This window comes from Sinocyclocheilus rhinocerous, unplaced genomic scaffold, assembly GCF_001515625.1.
Source record: "Sinocyclocheilus rhinocerous isolate Xijiao unplaced genomic scaffold, SAMN03320098_v1.1 scaffold1595, whole genome shotgun sequence".
In the NCBI taxonomy this organism is placed as follows: Eukaryota; Metazoa; Chordata; class Actinopteri; order Cypriniformes; family Cyprinidae; genus Sinocyclocheilus; species Sinocyclocheilus rhinocerous.
In genome coordinates, this window is record NW_015655715.1 from 1,506,477 (window position 1) to 1,513,158 (window position 6,682).

Genomic DNA, 6,682 nt, shown 5'->3' on the forward strand with positions numbered 1-6,682 from the left:
TCATTTGAATCAGTGAGTTGTCGACTCGAGAACAGCTGCAATCGGATCATTCCAATTCGTGAATGAATCGTTTGGTGCGATTTGCGAACCGATTTAACGGGTTCATTGAAAAGAATCAGTTCGTTTCAGACACCGCTTCTGCGTCTCGGAGCACGTGATATGTTATAAGGAGTAACGATAATTTTTATGAAATGTAGTGAAGTAAAAAGTACGATCTTATGCTTTGGAATGTAGTGAAGTAAAAGTAAAAGTTACTCAAAATAAAACTACTCCAGTAAAGTACAGATAAGTACAGATAGAAAATGTACTTAAGTACAGTAACGAAGTAAAACTACTTCGTTACTGTCCAAAACAGTTTAAAAGGAAAAAAAGGATATTTGGATTTTTCAAATCTTCTTCACACTAAGAAAAAATGGTTCTTTTAAAGGGATCATATGACGTTGCTAAAAAAGAACATTATTTTGTGTATTTGGTGTAATGAATTGTATAGTTTCGCGTTCACAACGAAACACATAGCATCTCCACGACATGGCAGCGGCGGCGGCAACAATACTACAGCGAGAATCAAAGTTACGCCTTCTTTATTTGCGTATACATTTGGGCAGTGTTATGCAAGTTTTCCCACAGTGACGTAGACATGTGGGGGCGTTTAAACGAGGCATTTTAGGAGGGCGTGGACGAGTCTTAACTTTTATAAAGAATATCTCTTTGGATTTGAGACTTTAGTCATTGCAACTTTAGGGATCTTATCTATTCACGAACAGCTTGTAACACTCCAAAGAGAAAGGAAGACTTGAAATCGCATCATATGACCCCGTTAAGAACAGTTCACTGAAAGGTTCTCTGGAGAACCAAAAATGTTTTTTCCATGGCATCAGTTCGAAAACCCCTTTTTGGAACCTTTATTTTTAAGACTACATAAAAATACCAAAAAAGCAGGCCACATGTGCGCTTGTGTGGGTTTTTCTGGGGTGAACTATCCCCATTAATGCTTTTCTAAGATTATGCACCATCAGCTACAGTAGATGAAGCCAGCTAGGTTATCATTTGTTACAAAAGTGATGTTTCCTTCAGTTTAATTTAAATGCAGGTGTAACACCTGTTTACAAAGACATGTAAGTAACACTTCCTTAGTGAATTTACTAAATTACAGGGCCATCAGAAGATGTAGGTATCGCAGGAGGCAGAAACACACGCACTCTCCAAACTTTTTTTATGTACGTATTCGTCTGTGAAAACAAAAATATGAAAATAGCTAATATCATTTTATTATTGAAACTGAAGCTTTGGAAAGTTATACATTTTAGATTGAAACAATAAATTGATGAAACAACTGAACAATAAATTGAAATAAGAGGGAAACAATTGCAAAATTCAGATATTAAAAATCAAAGCAGACACTTTAAAGGACATAATTTACGATCCAATGGAAATGCAAAAAAAAAAAATGTCACAATCAAATAACTGAAATCTCCCTCCTTGAGGTTTCTTTAACCCACCTATTAATTCTGGGAAAGAAACACTATTTCAAGTGCTATCTTGAAGGCTATTTGTATTTGTTACTTTAAATGTTGTTTAAATTGTTATTTCTAATTGTTGTCATATTTGAGGAAAATTATATAACTAACTAACTATGTATTATTTTTTCCCAACAGGTTATGTCAACAGTTTGGAATCGTACCACTCTAATATACACTGGAATACTCAGGTAGGTATCCAACTTACAATTAGGAAAAGAATCAACAAAATAACAATTAAACCTCAATTCAAAACACACTTACATAACAGAATACAATATTCACTATTCACATAAAATATTGTTATGAACCAGTTCTCAGTCTGTACGGTGAAAATAATCAATATCAGTTTGTGTGAACACAAATATGCGATTGCTTAAAGGCTCAGTTTGCTCTATTGTGTCTTATGATGCGTGAAAAGAACTCAAAAAATTTACTCATCCAGTTGTCTGATGCAAAAATCCAAGAAATCCAGTTCGCTACAGTTCGCTTCTATGGGTGGCTTGCCATCAATGTCCTTTCTCGAATAGTGATGGGAAGTTCGGATCATTTTACCGACTCAGACCTTTGAGTCTCGTTCAGCAAAATTAATACTAATCAATTCTCTTTCCGGCTCAGACGGTTAAACTTATGGGGCTGTCACGTGATGAACGAACGACTCAAACCCAAATAAGCAATCCAACGTCTGCGAGTGTCCGGCCGATCCCTTTGCAAAACAAAACGGCTAATGTGATGCTATCCGTTTGTGACGCAGTTGAAAATTAAGTCGACTCGTCGAATCTTGTAGTATTTCTTGACACTAAAAGTACAAAACTCACTCAACCAGCAGGTATTGTTAACTATTAACTTCCAAATCAGTTTAGATTTAGGTTCTATTTCGGTTCTTTTTCTCTAATATCCTCATTTTCCAGAGCTTTCTGCAAAACGTCTCTTTCTAGAGTTCAACCCGTTAGCCTTCTCTCTGGCTAACTTTTTTCTCTAGGGCGGAGCTACCGATCGTCTCCGGATCAGCTGATTGGTGGATCGTCGTCTTCAATCCATTATTTCATTGGGTAAGATTTACGACAACATATTTCTATTACATTTGTATGAACATAATGTAACTTTCAATTTTATTTTATTGAAATAACATTTTCTTGGTCAACTAAGAATTTGGCTATTTATTTCCACTGCACTGTGGTTATCAATTATGCCTTGCTTTGACCTGGGCTACACAGGACTACTGTCAAATTCAAAGTTGACAATACAAAGCCCTCCCTGTTCATTTGTCAGAGCAAAAGCACTTACCGTTTTTAAAATGACCCAGAAAGAGCTGAACCTAACGACTTCCATTTCAAGTACATGCAGATGGGAGATAGACGGAGACGTCTGCGGTCCGTCTCCCTCCTGCCCTCTTGTCGTCCGTCCCTGATGTCTCTCTGATTTTAGCACACCCTGAAAAACTCTCCAACACACTGACGTTTCATCTAATCATCTGTAAAGAAGTTATTGAGTTACCAATCAGCACTATGTTACTCAGGAGACCCAAAGCAATTATGTTGGAGCAGATGAGATGAAAGGAGACGGCTACAGGAGATGAGATCTCATGTCGGCCTCTTCGGAGACCCAGAATGCTCTGCTGCAGCCCTGCCACTATGGCAGAACTCTGTCTTTCCCTCATATCACTGCAGTTTACCCGCCTCCACTGATGGCAGACAGTGTTTGACAACAGACTCGCATTGGCTTTCCATTCTGGATGAATCAGTTGTTATCTGAAGACTTGTCGATGCATAAACACACACTCAACAGTCCACTTAGTGTGCTTAAAGAATCACTGGTATTCTAGCTCTTGTTGACAGCAAGTTTGGCTTTTTTGAATGTCAGAAAACACATTCCACTCAAACAAAAATATTTAGGTGTACATCTAATATGTATGTATTTGAATTGCAGAGTATAACATTTCCATCCATTTGGATTACACAGTTTTAGCATAAATAAACTAATAACGTTAATCTCGTGAATATTTTTCAGTCATGCTTAATGAAACAGGTAAGATAACCAGGTTTAAATATTTATCATTAATAAATGAAAATACATTTTAAGTTTCAATGTCATATATTTCAACTGGGTATTGCTTGTTCTACAACTTGCCATATTAAATACAAATTTAAAAACATATATTTAATATATATTAATTTAGTATAATAAAATGTAGTAATCCAAATGGATGGAAAATTTATATGCAGTTCAAACACAAAAACACTTAAATTTCAGCCTAAATATTTTTGGAGTGTAGCCTGTGTTTTCTCTCCTATGTTTCTTCTTCAGGCCCAATTCTAATGTACAGTGTTAGCCACCAGAGTAACAGCCCATTTGATTCAGCTTTCCGTGCCCTGGTTACATGAGCTCCTGCCTTTTTGTAGCTTTATTTGATTTGCTGTATCTAATCCAAACGTATTTACTCTTTCCTCAGCCAACATGCTCGTTTGATGTAAATGCATTTGGTGTCACCCAGTTTAACCAGCTGAACTCTCATGCCATAATTTCTGGCCAGACACACAAGGCCCATGTTGCAGCACCGTGCAGCTGCCGTGTTTTTTTATTTATTATTATTCGCCATCCGTTACATCCACTTTCTTCTGAAGCCTCACAGTTTCAGCAATCCTTCTTTATGGCTGAATTTGGCATCATGTGGTCTTTTTTTCTTTTGAGATATTAGACAGCTACTGAACATTGCGACCTTCTATCAGCCTTTAGATGTTTCTTTTTTCTAAACAGTTGCTGATATACTGTAACTGTCAGATCAATGGATGCAGTTCATTTTCTTACCGCTCCAGTGTGTGGTTTTTGATGTTAAAATAATTTCTGTTATCCCAGTTTAACATGCAGAGTCACTATAGTTTGTACTTTGATGGTAAATGCCACTACTTACTTTTGTGTAAAAATATTGAGAAGCAAAGCTGCATAAGATATTAAGATTTGTTTTCAGATAACAAGTCGTTTATTAAGTAAATTTTTCCCCCATTGACAAATTTTGTCTTTTCATGACTTAATTTAGTAAATCTAGTATTAAGCTTTAGGTATTTTTACTCAAAGCAACATATTTTGATTTTTTTTTTAACCATCCTACCCAGCCTAAGAAAGTCACATTAGCTCAACATTGGCATAAGTTTGGGGACTGTTTGAGTGACCAATGACAGATGGGGGAGTGTTCAGAAAATTTGCTTGTACATATTACTGTTTTAGTGTATTTTTGATCAATGCAGCATTAAACCTATAGTCTTCAGGACCAAGTAGCATTTAAAACTGATAAACTGGCCATTTAACTCATCAGTATCATATCTTGTTCATTCCTGTGCCAAGCATTCATGCCATTATTTTATTTGGAATAGAATTTTGCAATGCAGCCAATGTTTTACAAATACAGTAAATGCAGTTAGTATCTTTTCATTCTCATTTTTGTCTTAAGCACTTTTTTTTTGTTGAGGGCCAAAGACTAATTTTAATCTGCTTTGAAGACTATTTATATAACAGGTTGTATACAACAATATACTTCATTTGTAATACATACAGTACAGAATCTCTGACTTTCACCTCTAGTCATGGATGCTACAATCCCCATTTAAACCTCAAAGATATCTGCTTTGAGACAGTTGTTTCAGTCAGCCGCTGATTTCATCCTCTGCGATAGGGTCCACCGAAAGTATACATCACCACCGCAGCGCGGCTCTTGTCAGGCAATGCGTTACATATCGCCATTCTGACATTTAACAAGTCACTCTTTTGTCATCTCTGAGGAACGGTGCTCCTAATGTCTCCTGCTTCTGATTTAGTTTGCTTTGGGTGGCTGCTGTCCTATCGTAATTGAGTCATCAGTGACTGAGCGGTCGGAGTGGAGCTGGCTTGTGGGCACAGCATTAATGAACCCTGCAGCAGTGCAGCCTGGGCCGTGATGACTGTGGCTGATGAGTGATTGCTGGTGGATCCCGCCATGCTAGATTTGTCACCAAAATTAGACCCCCCCCCCAATCCGACTCCTGTACGACAGAGCATCAAGAACATCACGCAGCCTGTTTGTCAAATGATTGAGTCTTCAAAACAAGCTCAAAACCATCAAACTGTGACGCATCATGTCTGAGGAGCACCATAAATCGGATGCCGTTTGAAAGGTGACAACGCGATTGATATGAATGCATTGCCACGTAAACGCAAGCATAGTCCTGATGGAAGTATGAGGGGGATGAATGGCGCCACTGTCATTATTAATGCTCGTTAGCATAAGCCATGGCTTGTAGTAATTTCTGGTCGTGTGGAGCGCAAGGACTTTCTAAATCATCCAAAACTCATGGAGTGCCATTAACCCTGAGTGGCTGTGTTAGCAATCTAGGCTCCATGTTTGACAGACTACTTCACTATCAGGTAACTTACTCACTCTGTCTTTCTCAGAGGGCCAGTTGAGATACTGTGACTGAGTTTCTCAGATATCGGTCATCACAAACCTGCTTGTTACAGTTTCTCAAAAAGCACAAGATTGTTTTACTTAGCTTCAGGAGAGCTGATACATTTTCTTTACATTTTACATTTTAATTTCTCTATTTAGTGTCTCTGTTCTAGTGTCTTCTGTTCTATATATATATATATATATATAATCCAAAATAAAAGTTGTATATTTGTGCATTCCCCCAGCATTTTCTTTTTATTTATTTATTTATTTCGCAAACTACCCTGCTGAAGAAACCATATATACCTGGGTTAGAAGGTATTGACCAGCTTAAAGTAAAAAAAACAAATTCGTGACGTGTTTTCTAAAAGTTTAAACTGTAATAACTTTGCATGGCTACATCTCTTGTGTGAGACGCGAGTGCAGCAGTCGTATTTGTCCGCCTAAAAAATGCGCTGAATATGTGTTCTGTGTGAATGGCTTGGTTTCGTTTTTAACCATAGACTGTATAAAAACAGGTTTTAACCTAATCAAGATCTTCTCCGCATTGAGCTTCTGTATTTCTCTAATATTTTGAATGAATAACTCAGCAGTGGTGCGTCTCGTGGGCTAGACTAACAAAACATTCAAATGCAACAACGTCACTTACACACATTTTTAACTTAACCCAATGTATTGAGACAAACAACAAATATTTTTTTTTGTTTTAACAATCAAACACAAAATAAAAATTAAACAAATATCT

The 6,682-nt window shown here is 37.1% G+C and overlaps 1 pseudogene; it reads left to right on the forward strand.

Moving 5' to 3' along the window:
* Positions 1–6,682, forward strand: part of LOC107718907 (uncharacterized) — a 43,983-nt pseudogene that overhangs the window by 3,335 nt on the left and 33,966 nt on the right.